The sequence below is a fragment of the Mesoplodon bidens genome, assembly GCF_964165515.1.
Source record: "Mesoplodon bidens genome assembly, chromosome: 10".
Lineage (NCBI taxonomy): Eukaryota > Metazoa > Chordata > Mammalia > Artiodactyla > Ziphiidae > Mesoplodon > Mesoplodon bidens.
In genome coordinates, this window is record NC_138172.1 from 92,940,700 (window position 1) to 92,964,642 (window position 23,943).

Here is a 23,943-nt window from a genome sequence, read left to right on the forward strand (position 1 = left end):
TGATGATGTGCTCTAAAGGCAGAGAGAGTGGGGTGGACGGGGGAGATTTCTTGAAGAAAATCTGGTATTCAGAGATCTAAATTTCCAAAGCACAAATGGAGATGACTGAATTTTACCAAACATTGATGGGGTTCTTTGAAATAATGAACTCCCTCAGGGCACTCAGCACATACAGTAACGTCTAAAAGTTAGGCTTACACATAAGCACATCGTCAGACAAGCAGTCTTTGTATATCCTAAGCTACACCTGTATCCTTTATCCTGTAATGGTCCTCACTAGGCTCAGGCTGCATGGTCCAATTAGATGCAGAACACCTGAGCAGCAACCAGTCACTTCACCTTCAGTGATGTTGATGATTCCAAGAGTTGCCCGTTTCACCCTGTGCACTTTTCCTGGCAGGGAGTGGCAGCTAGGTTCTGTTTTTTCAGCCTAGCAGATGATTGCTTCAGCCCAGAAGCTTCAGTGATCCTTGAAGTCCCTCTCCTAGAAGGAAGAGCAAGAATGCCAACGTGTTTTAAAGAAACAACAATAATGTCACGTCTTTGAATAAGAGTGAAAAAAATAGTTTTCTCCACATCGGAACACAATATAGTCAGAAGCAACAAAAGTGAAGTGCACAAGGGCAGAGGATGGGCCGGGGCTTAATGGATCCAGAGGAGCCTTATTTATTGGCTTGGGTTTTCTCCCCTTTCGCTGGTCCAGCTTCAATTATTGGCAACAAAGGTGACTCAGGAAAGAAAAACCTTGGAGAGAGAGAGAGAGAGAGAGAGTGTGTGTGTGAGAGAGAGAAGACAGAGGTAGAGCTGGTTTGCTTACTTGCTTGCCAGAACATCTAGGTCACAGACAGTTCTAGAACAGAGGGAAGGCAGTATTGCTGGGAGTGTGGGAACAGACCTGGACTAATGTTCAGGCCTGCAGACAGAATCAGAGGCTTCTACTGAAATGTCACTGTGCATGTAGCAGTGTCAGCTGGGGATTTGTTGATAGCGTAAGACACAGACTCCTGATATTTTTCCCTGAGACTTTAATCTCTCATTTACTGATAGAATTATATGTGGGGAGGAGACGTGATAAGAAGACAGACGTAGAATCTTGTTGGCTCACTATGGGTTGAGAGGCCTTTCTCTGTGGACAGGGCAGTGCCTTATTCTTCTGCAGCCTTGGACGTTTCAAACCAGTTCATGGATCCTCAGAAGGACATGTTGTGAGCTGCCTTACTGTGGTTAACCACGTTAAGATGTGTGATCGATTTTTTAGAGGACTTTGGATGTGAAAATGAGCAAGGATTCCCATCAGGGATTAAGAAGACATAATTTGGGGATACCCTTAAACTGTGGTATCTTTGTTTTCTACAAGGACATTTTAGTGGAAAGCAAGAGGAGGTTCCTAATGGTTGATCAGGGTTGCCTGTGTTGTGACATTTCACAAGCCAGATGGAAACAGGCTTGGCTTTTACAACTCTCCCTTAAAGTTTCCATGCTGACATTCTAGTTTGAAGTTATCCATGAATATAACACTGACACTTTGGAACAAGGTTTACAAAGTTATCTGTGAAATAACATATACCTGGCCTTGGTCATCCAGTTATCCACTCAGTATGTTCAAAGGTGAGACTTTCTTAGTGGCACCAGGCAAGGAGACTATAGTAAAGAAATACTGAGAGGGCTTCCCTGGTGGCGCAGTGGTTGAGAGTCCGCCTGCCGATGCAGGGGACACGGGTTCGTGCCCCAGTCCGGGAAGATCCCACACGCTGCGGAGCGGCTGGGCCTGTGAGCCATGGCCGCTGAGCCTGCGCGTCCGGAGCCTGTGCTCCGCAATGGGAGAGGCCACAACAGTGAGAGGCCCATGTACTGCAAAAAAATTTAAAAATAAAAAAAAGAAATACTGATAGAATGTTGAATATTGGTTGAGCACATGTGCTGTGCTAGATGTTCTTAATATATAATTTCATCTAATCTCACAGCTCTTTGAATAAGTACCATTATTGCCCATTTTATGGCTGGAGGAATATAGGCTTGGAAAGTTTCTATAACTTGTCCTAGACCACACAGCTAGTAAGCTTTGCGGCTCATCCCGGGGTCTTTGACTGGTTAACCTCCGTTTTTCCTACTGTCCCACAGTGACTCTCCTCTTGATTTTCTTAACAGAGAGAGACTGTAAATTCTTCTAACGATCACGTCATCCAAAAGTCTCTTAACTGAAAGCTCCAACATCTCTATTCCTGAGCTTATCCCATTCCCTCAAGCATCCTGCCTCTTTTTCCAAGCTCCTTGAATAATTCTGAATTGTGAGCAAATGGTGTTGCAGAATGTGGGGAAAGGGGTTGTGTCCCTGCCGTGTTGTCCAGGCGCACAGCATTTTAAGGATAGCCCTGGAGCGGGGCAGGGATCACGAGCAGCTCTTGTATCCCCTGCTCTAACCAAGTCCTCCTGTGGCCTTGGGAAAGCAGTACCCTCTCTAAACCCCGGCTTCTTCATCTCCGTTTCATCTTAAATGAAAGGGTTAGAGTCAGGGATGTCCCTAAGGTCCGTTCTAGCTCCCAGACACTGCAGTTATATGCGTCACAAAATCAGAAGCCTGAACATATAAAACAGAATTTAGTATTGTCATAAAATGTAACTTACACAAGTGAGTTAATCCAGTACACAGTTCATGATACATTTCATTGATATTGTGCTGCATGGTCATTGGGCATTAGTAGAAGCAGTTCACGTAAATGACTCTAATCTGTATTACTGTTTGTTCGTTTTTTTTGCGGTATGTGGACCTGTCACTGTTGTGGCCTCTCCCATTGCGGAGCACAGGCTCCCGGACGCGCAGGCTCAGCGGCCATGGCTCACGGGCCCAGCCGCTCCGCGGCATGTGGGATCTTCCCGGACCGGGGCACGAACCCGTGTCCCCTGCATTGGCAGACGGACTCTCAACCACTGCGCTACCAGGGAAGCCCTAATCTGTATTACTTTTACACAATTAAAATAATTTTGATCATTTTTCACTCCTTGATTTGCTTTCTGATGTCTATAATTAGTGCAGTTTTCTTTCTCCAGATACAGTATATAATATGATACATACACATGCATGGATGTAATCCACCTAGTATCACATATACCCGTCCTGGGTCCCACCTGTAACAGCTGGGGCTCCCCGTATCCACCTCTTCCCAAACCCAAGGGCTCAGCATTTTCTTGACGCTGCTCTTCTTTCTCTCTCTATTGAGGGGTTCTTGGGAAGCACTTGCAGCTGTTCCCCATTGTCTTCTTGCCATATTCAGACCTGGTTAAAGGGCCTTGAGCAGTCTCCCTTCCGCAGGGTCTTATCCCAGGAGAGGACCAGACGAAGAGACCCCTGGTTTGTGGATTCTGCCTCTGTAGCCCTTCCCACCAAGTCCTGCTGCTGCTCCTAAAGGAGGCTGTGCTTCCAGATGCTGAGCTGGAAAACCCTTGCAGAGACACATCCCTCATGCTGCCGACGTTGTGACTGAGAGCTCCCGGGGCGCTTCTTCCAAGCATCCCCTGAATTGCCTTCCGTGAATCTCGCCTTGGGGTGCCCTCCCTACCCCGACCTCTGCCCCAGTCCGGTTATTTCTCTCCCTTCACTGCAGCTTCCAGGCCAGTCTCTGCCCGGCAGCCTGTTTGCCCTACTCAGCATCCATGCCTCCCCTGTTTCTGGTTGAAGCCTCCCGGTTCTTTTGTGGTTTCCTCCTCTCCTGCCTCTCCAAACCTCGCCAAAATGGTGATATTTGATTTGTAAAATTTAGCTCAGACCTCCTCAAGAAGGCTGAGCCAAACCCAGTGCTTTGCAAGCCCCCCCACCCCCACCCCGCCCCGACTCCCGTTCACTGTGCTGGGTCATCTGCTCATCTCGAAACGTGCCTTTCCTTGTGGGAAATTTGTTTTAAATCAGGCTCTGGCTGCCAGGGGCTCAAGGCTGTGTAAACTCAACTCGGGGGGCTCTTGGAGGTCTCCCCATGAAAAATCCATTACAGGCAGACCTCAGAGATTCTGCGGATTCGGTCCCAGACTTCCCCAATAAAGCGAGTATTGCAGTAAAGCCAGTCACACGAATTTTGGGGTTTCCCAGTGCATGTTGAATTTATGTCTATACTGCTACAGGGTAGAGGGTGGGGCCTGGGAAGGGGGTGGCACAGTGAGGAATGGCACGGTATCTCTAGGCTTTGGGACCAGGGGCGTGGGGAGGAGAGGAGTGGGAAAGGGCTGAGATGCTCTCAGGCTGGAAAAGAGCCGGATAAAAGAACAGTAACAGAGAAGGACTAACCCCAGGCCTGCCTTTAGGGGGCGCCTGGCTCCATGGCCTGAGGCCAGAAGCTTTGAGAAACCGGTAAGAATGACTGAGTTCCCAGGGATTCTGGCCCTTAGCAGATGTGGCTGGATCAACCCGGGGCTGCATTTAGCTGCACTTGGGAACCACTGTGTCCTTTCCGAGGATAGCTTAGCCTTTAGGATAGCAGTGTGCCATCTACTTTATATTCATTGACTCATAATTGTTATATTATATTCTGTGATAATAATTCCTATTTTACACATGAGTAACTGAGGCTGAGTAACAGAGTTTTTGCCCACGGTCAGAGTGGTGTATGAACCCCGCCTGCGATTTCAATGGATTCCCATCTTTACGGCAGGCCTGCACATGAAACAAAATAAGCTTTTAAAAATAGGGGAGTTACCTTATCCTGTCTCCCAATTCAGAAGGCTGGCTGCTAGCTGATGCTGGAATTTAAAGGCAAGTAAAGCTTTTGATTCCTCAATTTAAAAATGAAAAGGTTTAAACGAATATTTTTTAGGAGGCAAAACAATGAATGACGTATATTCGTATTGAAACAATACGATGCCTCACTGGTGTTACCGTCCACAGCGTAGGGGTGGAAAAGGCTACGGACAGAGCAGAAACCCCTGGGGCCTAAGGGGAGGCACCTTAGGGGATGAGAGGGAACGGATCCTGTGACAGACTTTACCTACTTTACGATTTGAGTCTGGACAGCTCTGTTTCACCTTCCTCTGGGACCAGAAAAATAGATACTGGGGCACGTGCTTTGCTGCTTATGCTTAGCTCACCAAGGATAGCTTAGCATGGGGGTAATATTCATTCCCTTGGCATGAATTTTGAAAACTTCAAGATTTACGATTTGAGAACCCTTCCTGTGAAATTCATGAGAATTTTCTCATAGAAACAGATTCTGCTTGCCAAATAGATTCCACTTGCAAAAAATCTTCTGGTTACATTTCTCCTCTGAGTTATTGAAACAAATAGATTTTAAGTGTCTAGCTGGCTCGCAGATTGCATCCTGTTAGAAGGTCACAATGGAAAAAAGATGGGTGTTACCAATGTTTCTGGAAGAATAAATTTGAAGCCCCCTGGGGAAACTCCAGGTTCCACCTCTCATCCAGTATCCTGCAGGCTCATTTTTTTTCTCAATTCCAGCCCTGAGTAATTTACTCTAGGTGTCTCATTAGAGTGAAGACATTAATATTAAGAATTTCATCTTTAATTTTAGCGTTTTGATGGGGCTTTTCCTTTTTCTGTGTGTGTGAGTACCTGTAATAATTTCAGGAACAAGCCCGGCTTTGTTATGCTTACTTCATCTTACCTCACCTGGCCTAGATAACATGCATTCCCAATTGTATTGAGAGTTTGCAGTGAGGCAGCCAAGCAACAGGCCCTAACAGCTGGGTCATTTTCTAAGAATCAAAGGACATGAGTTCAGTTTCCAGGTCTGGCTTTGGCCTGGTTGGTGAGAGCCGACATTTAACCTGTCTTAGCCTGTGCGCTTGGGGATGATTAAAATTGCTTTGCCTGATTCATAACTTAGAGGCAATTAAACTTGCATTTTGAGGCCTTTTCTTTCACTCATTTATTCAAACAAACATTTATCATTGGATGAATGGTGACTTTGACTTAAAAACACTATACAGACATAAAACACTGGCAGCTTGTAGATAGCAGGTTTTTTTTATTTGCTCTCTTAAAGGAATTTCATTACCAAATCCTCGTGCATCTTGAACCTCAAGAAGAATAAGCCTTGCCTTTGTTGGAGTTTTAAATTTAGACTAATCAGACAATCGTGAAGCATTCTGTTCAAAGCATTCCATTTAGGCTACCCACTTATTATACTCTGCTCTTAAGAAGAGATGAATGTGATTAGCGTTGAACATTCAGTTGGTGTTTTTGCATATCTAATACCAGGGAGAAATTTTCAAAAAGTTGTGCCTGCTGTTTAATATTATTCTATAGTCAACTTTTAATTATCTCTGCTGATGGAATGTAATCAGTGATGTGTATACTCCAAAATCATTTCCTTTGGCTTTGGGAAGCATTGTATGTATGAAGCTTTTATTTACCTTCCATAATGGTTTTGCTCAACTAGTATTAAAATGATGCCAGATTCTTTGCGCACACAACTCATCAAAGGAAGGAAGGAGGGAATGGTCCAAAAGTATACTGGGGGTTAGGGAAAGGTTAACTGGAATTTTCACATTTGTAATAGATAATACACAGAATGAATCAACCCAAAGTTATTCATCTTGATTATTAGATAGAAAATAATGGCCAATAATTCACTACAGTTGCATAAAGAAAAACACAATAAACCACTTACAAGATTTCCACACACGTATATTGTTGTTTCCCACTTCTATATTTTGAAATTTTCTAAAGGTGAATCTGCTGAAGTCACACTCCAGTAACCACTACAGCAGTAAACACTGTCAGTTTAGTGATCTCCAAAATGTGGTCTGCAGATTACCAATGCTCCAAGGAGGCCTTTTGGGGAAACAGAAGGGCTGGTATCCGGACCTATTAATGTTTCTAAATAATGTTCCTGTTACTTGTATTAGCTATTACTGTTTATTGTTAAAAATCCCTCTCTCCTTCCTATTTGTTCAGGTTAAGCTTTATTTATTTATTTATTTATTTTTTGTGGCACGAGGGCCTCTCACTGTTGTGGCCTCTCCCGTTGCGGAGCACAGGCTCCGGACACGCAGGCTCAGCGGCCATGGCTCAGGGGCCCAGCCGCTCCACGGTATGTGGGATCTTCCCGGACTGGGGCGCGAACCCGTGTCCCCTGCATCGGCAAGTGGACTCTCAACCACTGCGCCAGCAGGGAAGCCCAGGTTAAGCTTATTTTTACGGGCAGCAATTAGAGAAGGAAATTTGGGGAAGATTTATCTTCTGCGTAGAAGCGTTTTAGATTTCGAAACTCTTCTCGGCCTAAAAATATATTTCTGCCTCAGCCTGCTCTAGAGCCCCTCCCCTCCTACCATTTTTAGCCCTCTCTGTTTGGTCCATTCACCTGAGAGACTGGTGAGATTGCTTAGCTCATGCCTTGGAAGTCAAGGATGGCTGGCTCTCCAGGGTGAGCTAAGGGGTGATCCCTAAGTGTGGAGATACTGATGCCTAGGAAAAGAAAACCATCTCTGGCTACACACTGTGGTGTGGGGCCTGTCCTTGGTAAGTTGGTAGGAAAGTCTTCCAGCCCCACTGACCTGGCCTGTGGGTCAGTGGGGTCTGATTGACATCACTGGGCTTCAGCAAGTTGGAAGCTACATTTAATCTCTGCTACTGGCTTGCCTGCCTGCCACCCGCTCATAGCTTCACCTAATCCACGCCCTTGCAGGTGACCCCGTAGGACAGCTGTTCAGATGCTCCCCAATGCTTCATTTCCCCAGCTGGACACCAAGCACGGGAGAGCCTTGGGAGGGGCTAGGCATGGCTCTTTAGCGAAGGCCAGTTTCTAAGTTCACAGCTTGCTAGCCAGTCTACATTGCAAATAAATGTCAGCCTGCAGCCACCATGTGCCCTTGAGCAGAAGCTGACCTCAGCACATTTGTGAAACAGATTCTGTCACTGGGTCCCAGGTGGCCCTTTCTCCTGCCACCGCCATCTCCATCTCTGCTGACCTCCTCACCATTTCCACATCAGGAAGCCAGCGTCCTCATGTTGTCCTCACTTGTTCCCCTATTATGACCTCTTCTGTAAAAAAGCAGAGGAAAACTAGTGTCTGAATGTTTGCTATGAGTGGGCCACATACTTTTATGTACATAATTGAACTTCAACTTTGCACCAACCTTCTGAGACAGGTGTTTGTCTCATTTCACAGCTGATGAACTTGAGAGTCAAGCCAGTAAATAACTTCCCCAAAGTTACAGAGCTGGGAAGTGGTAAAGCTCAGCTTTAATTCAAAACCTGTCCTCTTTCCATATATGTTTGTGTGTGTGTTTCTTTCTTTGGATGTCTGGATATTCCACTTCCAAGATAGCATATTATTCTGAAATTTAAAGAGAGAGAGAGAGGGAATCTTTAAACCAAAGGAAAGACTCTTAATTTGGAATTTCAGGTATCCATGACTTTTTGGAGGGCTGTGATTTTAAAGCCACACCCCCTGGCAACCAGCCCCTGCAAGGTGTTGACAAGCTGTGTAACATGCATCAAAGCATCGTTCATAATTGACTGCTGCTTTTAGTTAATCCTAGACTGCTCCCTTGCTTCTATTTCCAGCACAATTTAGAACTCAACTGTTTCTCTTTGCTGTCGCTTGGCCAGGGATGTGTGCTTTCCTGGTTTTCTAATAAAACTTTAACCCGTGTTGGGAGCAAAATAGTCTACTTCCAGCCACGTCTCTAAAAATGAATTTGGCAACACTGCATTTAGGAATCTGCTTTACCTACATTGAAAATAGCTTTATGTTGCTTATCTGGGGGCCCACAGTGACCTGGAACATGAGAGACATTCTTCCCCAAGAAATGTTTTCCTGCCCTGCTGCCTTGATTGTAACCAACAGAAGGGGCGGACCACACATGCCAGCGGGGTTAAGGGGCTTGGGTGAGCACATCTGTCTTCTGCCGTGGAGACACTCACCGCTGACGAAGTTCCTTTACAAAGCCCAAAGGAATTTTCCTCCTTCCATCGGAGGAGGTGTTTATAACGTCTAATTTGCTTGCCATGGTTCTTGTAGAAACGAGTAGGAGCTCAAACCACTGGCACGCTGCCACGGAGCCACCGTGGGCCGGTGTCCCAGAGCGGTGGCACTCCCCTGTGGGTGCTGGGATGCAGATGGGGAGGAGGAAGGATTGGGGTTGGAGCAGCAGCCCCTGGGTCCCAACTTCCGCCCTGCTCCCTGGAGGTGTGCGCCTGGGCCAAGGGGACAGCCAATCAGGGAGTGGGAAGGGGCCGCGTGGCAGTAAGTAGAGGAGAGGGGATGAACTCGTGGGCGGGTGGTCCAGCGTCAGAATAGGTCCTTTGCAAGATCTTATACTAAAAGCTTAGCTTATTTATTTATTTATTTATTTATTTATTTATTTATTTATTTTGCGGTACGCGGGCCTCTCACTGCTGTGGCCTCTCCCGTTGCGGAACACAGCCTCCAGATGCGCAGGCCCAGCGGCCATGGCTCACGGGCCCAGCCGCTCCGCGGCACGTGGGATCTTCCCGGACCGGGGCACGAACCTGTGTCCCCTGCATCGGCAGGCGGATCCTCAACCACTGCGCCACCAGGGAAGCCCCAAAGCTTAGCTTTTTTGTTCTCCGGGCCTGCCAGTGAAGAACATAGCCCTGGCAGAAGATTTGTCCTCATACCTGTTTTGCCTCGGGAAAGCGCTGCCCTTTGTGCTGCTGTAGTGTTTGATGAGACCTCCACCTGGTGCTTTGAGCATGACCTCATTCCCCATAGGAATTTAAAGGGCCCGGGGGGGGGGGGAGGACTAATTAGTCCCTCCTTAAGCACTTACAACGAAGTACAGTAATTCTCCTGAAAAGATCATCTAGTCGCTGAATAGAAAGCCAGACACACTTTTAACATAACCTCGGAATACAAAGTCATTTTAAATAAAAGCTTTTTGTAGGTGTGGCAGATGACTGTGTTTTAATAGGATCTTTACATATCAGTGTTACAAAGGGATCCTGTAAAATGGGATGATCTTAGTACCTTTTTTTTTTTAGATTTTTTTTTTGATGTCCATTTTAAATTCTCTATTCAATGTGTTAACAATATGGCTTCCGTTTTATGTTTTGGTTTTTTGGCCACGAGGCATGTAGGATCTTAGCTCCCCACCAGGGATGGAGCCCACACCCCCTGCATTGGAAGGTGAAGTCTTAACCACTGGACCGCCAGGGAAGTCCCTGATTTTAGTGTTTTTGCCAATCTTGAAAGCTGTCTCATAATCTGGAATTTCACCTGAGGTTACAGACACATTTTTTTTTTCCTCATCTTATTTGGGGGCATCCAGCACCAGGTACCAAATATCAAAATTTTGTTTACCATGCTCTTAGTAGAAAGTCAATGGGAGAGGAAGGAAAGAAAGAAAGGCTGATCAAGAAGGAAAGGCTGTTCTCTTAACACTGCCTGACTAGGTTCCAGCTCTCTGGCCTAAACAGAGAGAGTATGACTGGTATGATTAAAATAAGGCCCCTTGGGGGCTTCCCTGGTGGCGCAGTGGTTGAGAGTCCGCCTGCCGATGCAGGGGACACGGGTTCGTGCCCCGGTCCGGGAAGATCCCACATGCCGTGGAGCAGCTGGGCCCGTAAGCCATGGCCGCTGAGCCTGCGCGTCCGGAGCCTGTGCTCCACAACGGGAGAGGCCACAACAGTGAGAGGCCTGTGTACCGCAAAAAATAAAAAAATAAATAAAAAAATAAGGCCATTTGGCCCTGCTTAATTAAAGCAGTGTGGGAGTCTAATAAGCATAATACCTCACTGATAGACAATGAAAAATCTCAAATAGGTGACTTAAGGCATTAATACCATTTGCTTGTCTGTTTGACTTTTTATCACATCTGGATGTTCAGAGACACCCATTGTATAGGTGAAGGTGCCCAACTGTACCTTCTCCCCTCACTGTCTGCTTTTCACAGATCTGTCTGCTTGTCGGGGTTAACCAGTAAGAAAGAGACCAGAATGGAGAAGGGATGCGAAAACATGGTCAAGACAATTTAAAATTCGGAGAGTGGTTTCTACCAATAATAAATGGCTGTGGGGAAGAAAGTTGAAACTGTTGACAACAGTACTGGGTGAAGCTGACCAGGTTTCACAGACTGTTGCCCTGGTCTCTGTTCCTATTAGTCAAAGAAGGCAGACTAGTTATAGTTACTCTCCCAATTAACTTCAGGGTCTGCTATGGTGCTGTCCTGCCGTTGTTACCATTGTACCAGGAAGAGGTTCTGTTCATTGTATTCTTTGCCCTTCCTCATGCCCTTTATTTGCTAAATCTACACTCAGACCCAGCCAGGTCTGTAGATACCTGGGGGAAAGATGTAGAACTAGATGATTTGGACCTCACACTTGCAGTAGAGTAGCCTCCAGCTTTGACCTTGATCTTTTGGGAGGGAAGAAGCCTTTTCCTCTAAACCTAAGCCTGGCAAAACCTAATTACAAAGGTTTTTAAAACGATTTTGCTGTTTTAAAATAAAAGCTCATAAGGCTTTTCTTCATCTACTTCAGTTATTTATTCCTCTGTTTCTCTCTTTTTTTTTCTTCCACGTCTTTATTGGAGTCTAAATGCTTTGCAATGTTGTGTTAGTTTCCAGTGTACAACAAAGTGAATCAGCTATATGTATACATATATCCCCATATCCCCTCCCTCTTGTGTCTCCCTCCCACCCTCCCTATCCCATCCCTCTAGGTGGTCACAAAGCACCGAGCTGATTTCCCTGTGCTATGCGGCTGCTTCCCACTAGTCATCCATTTTACACTTGGTAGTGTATATACATCAATTCTACTCTCTCACTTCATCCCAGCTTCCCCTTTCCCCCTCCCGTGCTCCCAAGTCTGTTCTCTATGTCTGCGTCTTTATTCCTGTCCTGCCACTAGGTTCATCAGTACCACTTTTTAAAATTCCATATATGTGCATTAGCATACGGTATTCGTTTTTCTCTTTCTGACTTACTTCACTCTGTATGACAGATTCTAGGTCCATCCACCTCACTACAAATAACCCAATTTCGTTCCTTTTTATGGCTGAGTAATATTCCATTGTATATATGTGCCACATTTTCTTTATCCATTCATCTGTCAATAGACACTTAGGTTGCTTCCATGTTCTGGCTATTGTAAATAGTGCTGCAGTGAATGTTGCGGTACATGACTCTTTTTGAATTATGGTTTTCTCAGGGTATATGCCCAGTAGTGGGATTGCTGGGTTATATGGTAGTTGTATTTTTAGTTTTTTAAGGAACCTCCATACTGTTCTCCATAGTGGCTGTATCAATTTACCTTCCCACCAACAGTGTAGGAGGGTTCCCTTTTCTCCACACCCTCTCTGGCATTTATTGTTTGTAGATTTTTTGATGATGGCCCTTCTGACCAGTGTGAGGTGATACCTCATTGTGGTTTTGATTTGCATTTCTCTAATGATTAATGATGTTGAGCATCTTTTCAGTTGAACATCTTTTCATGCATTTGTTGGCCATCTGTATATCTTCTTTGGAGAAATGTCTGTTTAGGTCTTCTGCCCATTTTTGGATTGGGTTGTTTGTTTTTGTGATATTGAGCTGCATGAGCTGCTTGTATATTTTGAGATTAATCCTTTGTCAGTTGCAGCATTTGCAAATATTTTCTCCCATTCTGAGGGTTGTCTTTTCATCTTATTTTTGGTTTCCTTTGCTGTGTAAAAGCTTTGAAATTTCATTAGATCTCACTTGTTTATTTTTGTTTTTATTTCCATTTCTCTAGGAGGTGGGTCAAAAATGATCTTGCTGTGATTTATGCCATAGAGTGTTCTGCCTATGTTTTCCTCTGAGGGTTTTATAGTATCCGGCCTTACATTTAGGTCTTTAATCCGTTTTGAGTTTATTTTTGTGTATGGTGTTAGGGTGTGTTCTAATTTCATTCTTTTGCATGTAGCTGTCCATTTTTCCCAGCACCACTTATTGAAGAGGCTGTCTCTTCTCCATTGTATATTCTTGCCTCCTTTGTCAAAGATAAGGTGACCATATGTGCGTGGGTTTATCTCTGGGCTTTCTATCTTGTTCCATTGATCTGTATTTCTGATTTTGTGACAGTACCATACTGCCTTGATTACTGTAGCTTTGTAGTATAGTCTGAAGTCATGGAACCTGATTCCTCCAGCTCTGTTTTTCTTTCCCAAGATTGCTTTTGCCATTTGGGGTCTTTTGTGTTTCTATACAAATTGTAAAATTTCTTGTTCTAGTTCTGTGAAAAATGCCATTTTCACGGAACTAGAACAAGAAATTTTACAATTTGATAGGGATTGCATTGAACCTGTAGATTGCTTTGGGTAGTATAGTAATTTTCGCAATATTGATTCTTCCAATCCAGAAGCATGGTATATCTCTTCATCTGTTTATGTTATCTTTGTTTTCTTTCATCAGTGTTTTATAATTTTCTGAGTACAGGTCCTCGGTTTCTTTCTTAATATTGAAGGAAATTAAAGAATTCTCTCAATTTGCCATACTTTTGTGTAGTTTAAGTTTGTACATGACTTCCTGTTCCCAGTGGGCAGTTTTGGTCTCTGGGACCCTTAGTATTCTAGATCATTCTTTGACACCTTTGGTAGCCGCCTTGCTTAAGAATTGAATGATTGGGAAATAAAGCCACGTGGAGCCTTCAAATCATTTATCCTCAGTCTAGTCTAAGTGGCTAGTTAATGCCCCATTTGAAGGTGGAAAAATAAACATATCTTAGGAAGTAGTTCTCATTTGCTGTGTTTAGTGAGGAACAAAATATAAACTCACCAGTGTGAGAGAGAGGTATACGATGTTTATTTCTTTATGAATATTCATAACTTGGGCCCATAAAATAAGAGCACCAGCTTTAGATCACATAAGTCTCCTTGATTTTAAAATGTTTTCACAGTTTAAAAAATGATGGGGTGTACTGCTGGTAAGAGTGTAGATTGGCGTAGCCATTTTGGAAAATGATATGTCAGCATTGTTTAAGAGTGAATATTCATATACCATGACCCAATCAATCCATTCCTAGGCAGTACCCCAGAGAAACTTTGCTTATGTGTATTGTTTCTAGTACAATAATTAAATAAAATGAACACTAGAAACTAAACATTTTTTAAATCCATTAGCAGAACACTGAAAAATTCACACAAGGGATATTATACAGCAGTGAAAATGAACAACCGACAGCTGCTACCAACAGTGTGGTTAAATCTTAGAAGCATGGTTAAATCTTAGAATCTTGTGTGCAAAAAAACTAACCACAGAAGTCTATATATAATAAGATAGAGTCATTTATAAAGTTCAGAATCAAGCAAAATTAAATGATATATTTTAGGGAATGATACAAAGTTCAGGATTGTGGTTACCTCTGGAGAAGAGGTCGGGGAGAGCTTAGGGAAGTAGCAGATAGGTATATGCACCGTTATTGGTAACGTCTTAAATGAGATGGTATGTTTATGGGTGTTCATTTTATTGCTATGCTTCATAGATTATATACATGTCATGTGCATCCTTTTGTGGATTTCAAATTTTGCATAATACAAAAAATTTTTTTGGATTAAAAATTTTTTTACAGCTTTATTGAGGTGCATTCAGCTCTGCGGAAGTTTAGGGTGTACAGCATAATGATTTGACTTTCCATGTATTGTGAAATGATTACCTCAATGTTTAGTTAACATTCATCATCTCGTATACATACAAAAAAGAAAAAGAAAGAATTATTTTTTCCTTGTGATGAAAACTCTTAGGATTTACTCTCTTAATAACTTTCATCTATATCATACAGCTGTGTTAAGTATAGTCATCATGTTGTACATTATTACATTTGTAAAATACAAATATTTTAAGGTGATAGCATAAACCAGAATTTCCCCTTGTTGCTCCCATATTCTACCTAGTTCCTGTCATAGTCCCTTTTTTTTTAAAGTAATTTATTTTAATTAATTAATTTTTTGGCTGCATTGGGTCTTCATTGCTGTGCCCAGGCTTTCTCTAGTTGTGCTGAGCAAATGCTACTCTTTGTTGTGGTGCACGGGCTTCTCATTGTGGTGGCTTCTCTTGTTGCAGAGCCTGGGCTTTTCACGCGCGGGCTTCAGTAGCTGTGGAGTGCAGCCTCAGTAGTTGTGGCTCGTGGTCTCTAAAGCGCAGGCTCAGTAGTTGTGGTGCACGGGCTTAGTTGCTCTGCGGCATGTGGGATCTTCCTGGACCAGGGCTCGAACCCGTGTCCCCTGCATTGGCAGGTGGATTCTTAACCAGTGCACCACCAGGGAAGTCCCTCTAGTCCCTTTTCATAGTCCCCAGTGTCTTGACATTACACATGAGTGTTTAAAAGATGTGGTATGACAGGGAAATCCTTGGGGTCCTTTGGGTGGCTGAGGATATAGGGTGAAGCTGACAGTAACCCCGAAGTGGGATGAGATAGGAGACACAGAAGCCCTTTACCCCTCTTCCTATGGAATGCCTAGAGAATCTTGGGTCATGGAGAAAAGAGAGCCCATTAAATAAGGCTTGGCCTGACTTTCTGGAAACTCCATATTTATTGTCCCAATGGTGATGAATAGTTCCGAATGTGGACAATCATCTTGGATAGCTTATTAGGAGAAACTTGTTCTTTTGCTGCCCACTGTTCTTTTCTGAGCAGAACGTGGCCTTGAGTGAGGAGGGATTTGGCATGTGTATAATGATGTCATAGGTGACGCAGCCAGGCAACTTATCACAGAGGCTCAATCTTGAAAAATTGAAAGGCGATATGTGAGAGGTTGGTCCATGCGGGAATAAGAATGACAATGAAAGTGGAAAACATATGCTGGGACTGGTGTGGTGCCCCTCTGGGTACCAGAGTTCTCTCCTGCTCAGATACATCATCACTAAAGTGCTGGCCCGTCTTGGAAGGCGAGGGCAGACGTCTCCAGGGGGGTCCTCAGCTTACTTTTGAGCAGCTGCATAGAGTAATGTGTGGCATGCCCGTGTGGTGGAGGTTGAATCTTCCTCTGGATTTCCATTGAAGGAGTGTGAGGAATCAATACCCAACTGCACGTTTGTCCTGAGAACACCCAGAGGCCCCTGTGTGGCTTGGTATTTTTCAGACTAATTCTCCAAGAGGAAAATGTGCAGAATGTCTGTTTTCTAAAATAGTTTCAGCATCTTTTATGCAATGCTGATGCATCTGGAAGTGAAAATGCTAAAAGTTTCATTTCACTAAAAATGGATTTTTTTTCTTCAACCTTTAACTTTAGATCACAAGTAGTGACATTCTCACCATAGTCTTAAGGGTATCAAAATGTGTGTGTTCGGTGACACATTGAACCAGTCTTTACTGAGAATATTAATGTGCAAAGGAATGGGCAGTTTGTTACGAAAAATGCAGAGACCTGATAATGACTCTTAGGATCTCACAGTGTAGAGAGGGAAATGGGTCATTCATTACATGACAGGACAAATAACAGTATATGTGGAAGCATGTCACAGAGGAGGTGACATCTGAGCTGAACCTTAAAGGAAGAGTAACATTTGAATTAGTAAGAAGGGCATTCCCTATTGAGGGACCAGCATAAATAAAGAGGAATTTTGCCTTGTCAATTTCTAAGATTTCACCAGATTTTATGACACAAACACAAGCATCATGATAATGAAATTAATAGGAAATTTAGAGAAATATTATCTAAGTAAATTAAAACTTTTTCTTTGCTAAATTTGTTTGTCCTACCTTTTCATCTTAATTATGTTGCAAAGCACAGATTTGCATTATGTTAAACTGGTTAATAGTTGTGCCCAATGCATAGAATTATAATTCAGTTTAAAAGTAGTTTAATATCCTACTGGTAAAACAGTTAAGAATTTAGCATTTAAGTAAATTTAGATAATTTAGAGTTTAGATAAATTGAGACAAATTAGAAGTTTGGGGTTAACAGATACACACTACTAGATATAAAATAGATAAACAACAAGGACCTACTGTATAGCCCAGGGAACTATATTTAATATCTTGTAATAACCTATAATGGAAAAGAATCTGAAAAAGAGTATATATATATACACACACACACACATATATGTATACATGGAGATGAATCACTTTTTTGTACACCTGAAACTAACACAACATTGTAAATCCATTATGCTTCAATAAGAAAAAGAAAAAAAGAAGTTAGCATTTTTATATTTCCCCTTCGTAACTCTATTACTTCTCAGAAAATGGTTAAGCCCCAATTAGAAATCTAACTTGCTTTGGGTTTTATCATTTATCACAGAGATAAAGATGAATTGAGAATAGAAATCTCAAAATGCAATAATGATAGTACCTTATATTTCAGTAGCACACAGTATATATAAAATAGTTCAGTATTTGTTATTTAAATTCAGCAAGCGTGCAACAGAAAGAGCAATATAAGACTAAATTATAAGTTTGCTTTGCAGAATAAACTATTGCCAGTATATTCTGCTCAACTGTGTATTGGTAGCATTTGTAAACAGTTCATTCTTACATTATTTTTCCTAAAAAACCTGTTGAAGAATTATCTTGCTTCTTTCTCCCTCTTTGTTAAATTTTAGCAATTCTAAATCAGAATAGCATCTAATAGACAACACGTGGAATGTGTTGGCTGTTAATTCAAACGTTTTTATGGCATATTCATTAGACAAATACATAATATGTATAAAGTCTGTCCATTAATTAAAAGAAATGGATGAATATGTATCACTCTCTTGTTTTTTTAGCAAAAGAAATAATTCACAGTAAGCATTTCTAATTATTTCAGCTAAACGTTTATAGTGCTTGAATGATATTTGTTGTTTCTATCGTTTAGATTTTATAGATAATTTTTGGACAGAAATGCTTCTTTCGTGTTGAAGTGTCTGTGCCTTTACACATTCATTGCAGATTCCTGAAACAATAATTTGCCCTTCTGCTGTAGTGAATAAAACTCTGCTTTATCCTTAGTTTGCTGAGGACCTCTCTGATCACCTTTCTATGTATGGCCTTACAGAGATGCTAATGCTAATTAATGTTTTAATAGGAAAAAATGTTGGCAAATAAAACTGTTAAATTTGAAGCATGAATTACAAATTCATCTTGGTTGCCCTAATGATAATGTTTATTATAGAGTGCTTCCAGTATGCTGAACTCTGTACTAAATATTTTACTTATGGAGACTTCCCTGGCGGTCCAGTGGTTAAGGCTCTGCGCTTCCACTGCAGGGGGCACGGGTTTGATCCCTGGTTGGGGAACTAAGATCTCGCATGCCGTGCAGCCAAAAAAAAATTTTTTTTTTACTTATATATAATTATATATATATATAATATATACTTATATATTATTATATGTATGATAATATATATACTTATATATTATTTGAATATAAATATTTTACATATATATGCTTATATATTATTATATGCATATGGTAATATATATACATATATATTATTTAATTTTCCCAATTACTGTGAGGTGGGTGTTATTATGCCCATTTTATAGATGAATTTGTAACCATTATGCCTCACAACATTTAATAATAATTTAAGTATACTATATTAATAATATATTGATATTTTAAATATGCAACACTGGATCTTTACACATATTTCATATATCTATAAACTTTCTTTTGTTCATTGAACAAATATTTATTTACTGACTATTTATGTGCCAGGCTGCTGTGCTAAACTCTGGGGAGAGTGGGATGAGGCAGTACCCACCCCCTCTTGCCTTTAAGGGACTTAACACTGTACTGGGAGAGATGAACTTGCCTAAGACACAAGTACAGGAAAATATGATAATTGCTTTAATAGGAGTAGGTACAGGGTATTGTAGAAAAATGGGAGAAGGGGACCTTAGCTCCCCAGAAGGTTTAAGAGAGGTCTTCACAGACAATCAGCCCTAGCTCTGAAACTTGAAGAGTGAGTCTGAGTTTGAAAAGATGATCAGAGGGAAAAGAATAGACCAGGGTGTGGGCAGGAGCTGGAGCCAGGCAGGCTTGGTCAGCGAGCTACAGGGATTCAGAGGGGCTGAGTGTCAAGTGCAGCTGGAGGAGGGCCATCGTGGCTGAGGTCAGATCACAAGGAGGCTGGCCTGCTGTTCTAAGGAGGGCGGACCTTGTGCTCTGTGTGTTGAAAAGCCATCAGCAGATTGATTCAACAAACACTCATTAAATTATGATAAGGGATGTCCTTCTCCCCTCCCTCCCTCCTCTTCTCATTTATTCATTCAGCAGATTTTTAGTGAGTGCCTATAACATGCCTAGCCTTGTGTTGAACAATGAGGATAAAAGCATGAGCAAGAACTTGACACAGTTCTGCCTTCCTGGAACTTACTAATTAGTGGGGGAAACAAGCATTCATCGTGTATTTAGCGAAAAAAAAAAAAAAGTAAAATTACAGAGGTGACCAGTGTAACAGGGAGAGAGTGATTCTGTAAAAGCATGCAGTGGGGGGTAGTGACCTGGCCGAGGAGATCAGGAAAGGCTCCCTTGAGGAGAAGAGGACTGAGCTGAAGGAGGAAGGAGTACAAGGTCATTTGATGAAGAAGGTGGGTGATTCGGGGAGAAGTCTCAGCAAGGAGGGGGTCATGTGCAAAGGGTCTGAGGCCTAGAAGAGCTAGGTGCTTTTCAGGAATGAAAAGTAAGGCAGAGGCACTGCATGCAGGCTGGAAAAGAATGCAAAGGCTGGATCACACTGGGCCCTGGGAGCCCTGGTCAGAATCCAAGCTCTGTGGAAAGCCACTGCAGTGCTTTGGGCAGGTGCTGAGGATGGGCTGTAGGGTGGCACGGAAGGAAGCAGAGAGACTAAATGGGAGGCCAGCAGAATAGTCCAGATGAGTCGGGATGGTGGGCAGCCTGGAGCGGAGGTGGTGGTCGGGAGAGAAGGGGAAGGGTGTGTGCTGGTGGCAGACTCAGTGACTGGATGGTTGGGAATGGGGCATAGTTTGGAAAGGACAAGGTCAGGGTGACGTCAGTGCCATTGCTGAGCTAGGGAAACATAGGAGGGGGCAAAACGCCCTCTGCTTGGATTCCCAGAAAGCGTCAGGAGAGCTGGAGAAAGACATCAAAAGGAATTGAGATTGGAGGTTGGCCTTGAAGAATGAGTAGGCATTTTCTAGTTGGCAGGGAGGGGAAAGGCATGCTAATCAGAGGGAGTGGCAGGTTCAGAGGCACAGAGGCATAACCAGAATAGTGCAAACAAATAATGGCCTCCGCACACAGGTACAAAAGGGAAATTAATATGTGACCCATAAATAGCTGTTGATTTCTTGATACGCTCATGTCTATTTTATGCGCAGTCATCCTAAGACCTATAGTAGGTAGAGTTTGTAAATAGGTTAAAATGTTTAAGTGTTTTTTTTTATTCCATGGACATAATATAGAAATGCCTCTCTTTACTTCCATATTTTAAAGTAAGGATTCACATATGGCTCTTGATTTTATTATCTGCCTTCTTTCTAATGAAATTTAGCCATTTGGGTAGGACTTCGACTTTAGGTTTTTCCTTAGTGTTTTGGCATCTGCATTTGGGATTAATCAACATTTTAAATTTACTGAAATAACTATAAATTGACTCCTGATGGAAATATGATCATGTTGATTTCAGTTTAGCTTGGAAACTAAAATCAAAGGACAATCAAATCCAAAAAGAGTTAGTAATGCTAAGATGTAGGTGACATATTGTCTCTGGGGAAAAATAAGGTGACATTGAATTAATATTTAACTTTTTTATAATAAGTACAAGAGTGTTGATAATCAGATCAATTTTGGAGACGTGATACAGCACTGAAATTATGAGCATAGCTTGCGTGAAAGATAGTGGCTTAAATACCGCCTTTAACATCTGCTAGCCCTACAAATGCCCAGTTTTCTTGTCAATAAGAGAGATAACAATGATTACTAGCTACCTCACAGGGTGCAGTGTAGTGGAGTATTGTATGTAAAGCATTCGCACAGTGCCAGGAGCATAGTCAGTGTTCAATAAATGTCCGTGATGCCTTTGAGTATCAGTGATACTGTGCTTCACCTGAGTCATCAACAGAGGGGCATGTACAGTTTCTAAAGTGAAAGTCAGGGGCTTCCCTGGTGGCGCAGTGGTTGAGAGTCCACCTGCCAATGCAGGGGACATGGGTTCGTGCCCCGGTCCGGGAAGATCCCACATGCCGCGGAGCGGCTGGGCCCGTGAGCCATGGCCACTGAGCCTGCGCGTCCGGAGCCTGTGCTCCGCAACGGGAGAGGCCAGGATAGTGAGAGGCCCGCGCACCGCGATGAAGAGTGGCCCCCGCTCGCCGCAACTAGAGAAAGCCCTCGCACAGAAACGAAGACCCAACACAGCCCAAAATAAATAAATTAATTAATAAAATTAAAAAAAAATAAAGTGAAAGTCAGGCTGTTAGGGTAAATACATGTACCAAACTTGCTTACCTTTGTGGCTAGAAAGAATCTTAGAAAGCGTCAGATTCAGTAATGTTTCTGACATTTTCTGGGAAAACTTCTCAGAAGTTTTGGGATCAGTAGGCAGAGGAGGGGAAGGAATAGGGTTATTTTGATGGTGTTAATTCCTAAGGTCAGGAGATGGGCTGGGAAGCAACCCCCCTGGCAGGCAGAGCCCTCTCATCCTCAGAGATGAGGACCTGCTATGTGTCTGCTTGCTGAGTTTTTGGTATTCTGAATTGTCTCGTGTGTGTTATCTCTCTGTGTGTGTGTGTATGTGTGTGTACGTGTGTGACAGAGAGAAAGAGAGAGAGATAGGGAGGGAGAGCGATTATTCAAATATGTTTTTCTTCTCTGAGAATTCAGCTAATGTGAATGAAGACCACAGAAAACTGCCTAACTCAGTGGGAATATTGTTTTTGTAATTACAGGTCTAGGCGTCTTGTATTGAGTTTCTCTACTGTCTCCCCTTCTGCTCAAGCAAAATCTGTGTGAAAAGATCTGCTGGGAAGGAGCTGACTGCTTATGATTCTCCATTGTGATGAAAGCACATGGTACAGGTAAATATCTCCGAAATCTTTAGCCGAAAGTAACTATCATTTGATTGTAAAATCTCCAAGATAGTGGTGGGGATGTTTGCATGTCTATTCACACACACACACACAACATAAACATACATCTGTAGATTCATGTGTCCTCCATCTGTTTATTCTCTCCATCTCTTTATAAAATGGAGATGGAATGTTTATAAAAATGGAACCCTTGCTTTTTTGTGGGAAAAAAATTAACTTCTATTCATTTTGAGCTCACTGACTTGGATGATGACAAGGCATTAATAAGAAAGGGATAACTCTGATCATTGTGTTTATAACTTCAGCTAGAGAGACTACCGTCAGATGGTAGTGGTGAACAAGGCAACATATGCTATCACCTAACCTTTTTCTTCCTCTTAGCAATGCAATAATGAACATCTTTTCATTACGAGTTATTTATCTACAAATATATAGCATACCACTGAATACATATCCTAAAATACATTTAATTGATCTTCTCTAGTTGGACATTTAAGTTGTTTCTAATTTTTTTTTTTTTTTTTTGCTTTTATGCTACCAAGAATGTTCTTATGGCTTCATGTCAGTTGCCATTATTAATGGTTTCCTTGGGATAGTTCCTTAGCAGTAAATTGCTGAATTTAAGAGCTTTCAAGTTTTAATACTCTTGCTACTTGTTGCCAAATTACTTTCCAATAAAGTCAGACCAGTTTATATTTCCAGAGGCGCAGCATATGAGAGACCTACTTCCATATAGTTTTGCCAGTGCTGAGAATTTGGAAAACAAAAAGAGTCTTTGCCAGTTGATTCTGAGAAATGGTGCCTCTACGTGTCCCTTTTTTGGGGGTGGTGGTTGTGAGGGAGGGGGCATTTATTTGTAAATAATACTATTTTGAAGAACCTTTCTTCTGTAGACAGTAGCATGCTTGAAACTTACCAGTAGTTAACATTTGAGAAATAATACTAAATCAAGAAGCATGGAAGGGTCCTAGACAACCATGAGATCACATACTTTTTCAATGGAAAACATAATTTTTTATTTTTTAATAAGAATAAAAAGGTATTTAATAAAAAGCAGCCATCATTAAACATGGATCTGAAGTTAATATACATGTATGTGTGTGTATATATATATATGGACATATGCAGGTGTGTATATGTATGTGTGCATGTATATGTATGCACACACATACGTATGTGTGTATGTATAACACTACACACACATGTGTGTGTCTGTATACATACACATATACCCATCGAACATTGAGACTAGGATGAAATATAATTATGGTCGTACCGTGTGATTCAGGGGCTGTGCATCACAGTCGATAAGACGGCAGACTCCAGACTGCCTCACCTCAAACTCCAGCTCTGCTGTTTTCTTGAAGTATGACCTTGGGCAACTTACTATACAGCTCAAAGTCTAAGTTTATAAAATTTAGATAATACTAGTACCCATCTCATAGGGTGTTTTTACAAGGAACTCTATGTGAGATCATTTAAAAGTCCTATTCCAAAAGAGTATTTAATGCTGTGAGAAGATGGTCACGATCAAAGTAAAAAAAGCAAAGTACGACACTAACCATGGTACAATCCCATTCTTGTAAAACTGTTTTTTCCCTTCCTCCTCCTTTGTTTCATCCTCCTCTGGGATCCAAAAAAGGTATAATATATTTCTGAATGGCTTTTATTAGAATTAATGGAGTAATCCCAGTTCTGGAGAAACTGGCTGACTGAAGTCTGCAAGTCAGAGACCCATTCGCCACAGAGCTATGAAGTCAAAACTGTCTGTGACACTGACCAGTGGGTCCCTTGGAGCAGCCCTTATGTGAGAACAGAGCCTCATCCCCACCCCCGGCTGCCTGACTCCTGAGATACAGCAAGGACCTTGGATAAGGCCAGCTTCCTGGCCCCTTGGAGCTGCACTGAATCTCTTAACGGTCCAGCACCACATATGAGCTGCCCTGCTAGGCTCATCTTGTTCTCCCATTACTAAATAAGCTTCCTTTCACAAGGGCGAGTCCCTCAACCCTTGAACCACATCATAAGGTTGCAATGTAGAA

At 42.3% G+C, this 23,943-nt stretch overlaps 1 protein-coding gene across 3 annotated transcripts in view; it reads left to right on the top strand.

Moving 5' to 3' along the window:
- The window catches only part of ATXN1 (ataxin 1), a 414,991-nt gene that overhangs the window by 140,883 nt on the left and 250,165 nt on the right, over window positions 1–23,943 (top strand). For all 3 annotated transcript variants that reach the window (XM_081245982.1, XM_081245984.1, XM_081245983.1), the window contains one exon: window positions 21,761–21,889. The gene's annotated coding sequence lies outside the window, so the exon portion shown is untranslated. The remainder of the gene's footprint in view (window positions 1–21,760; window positions 21,890–23,943) is intronic.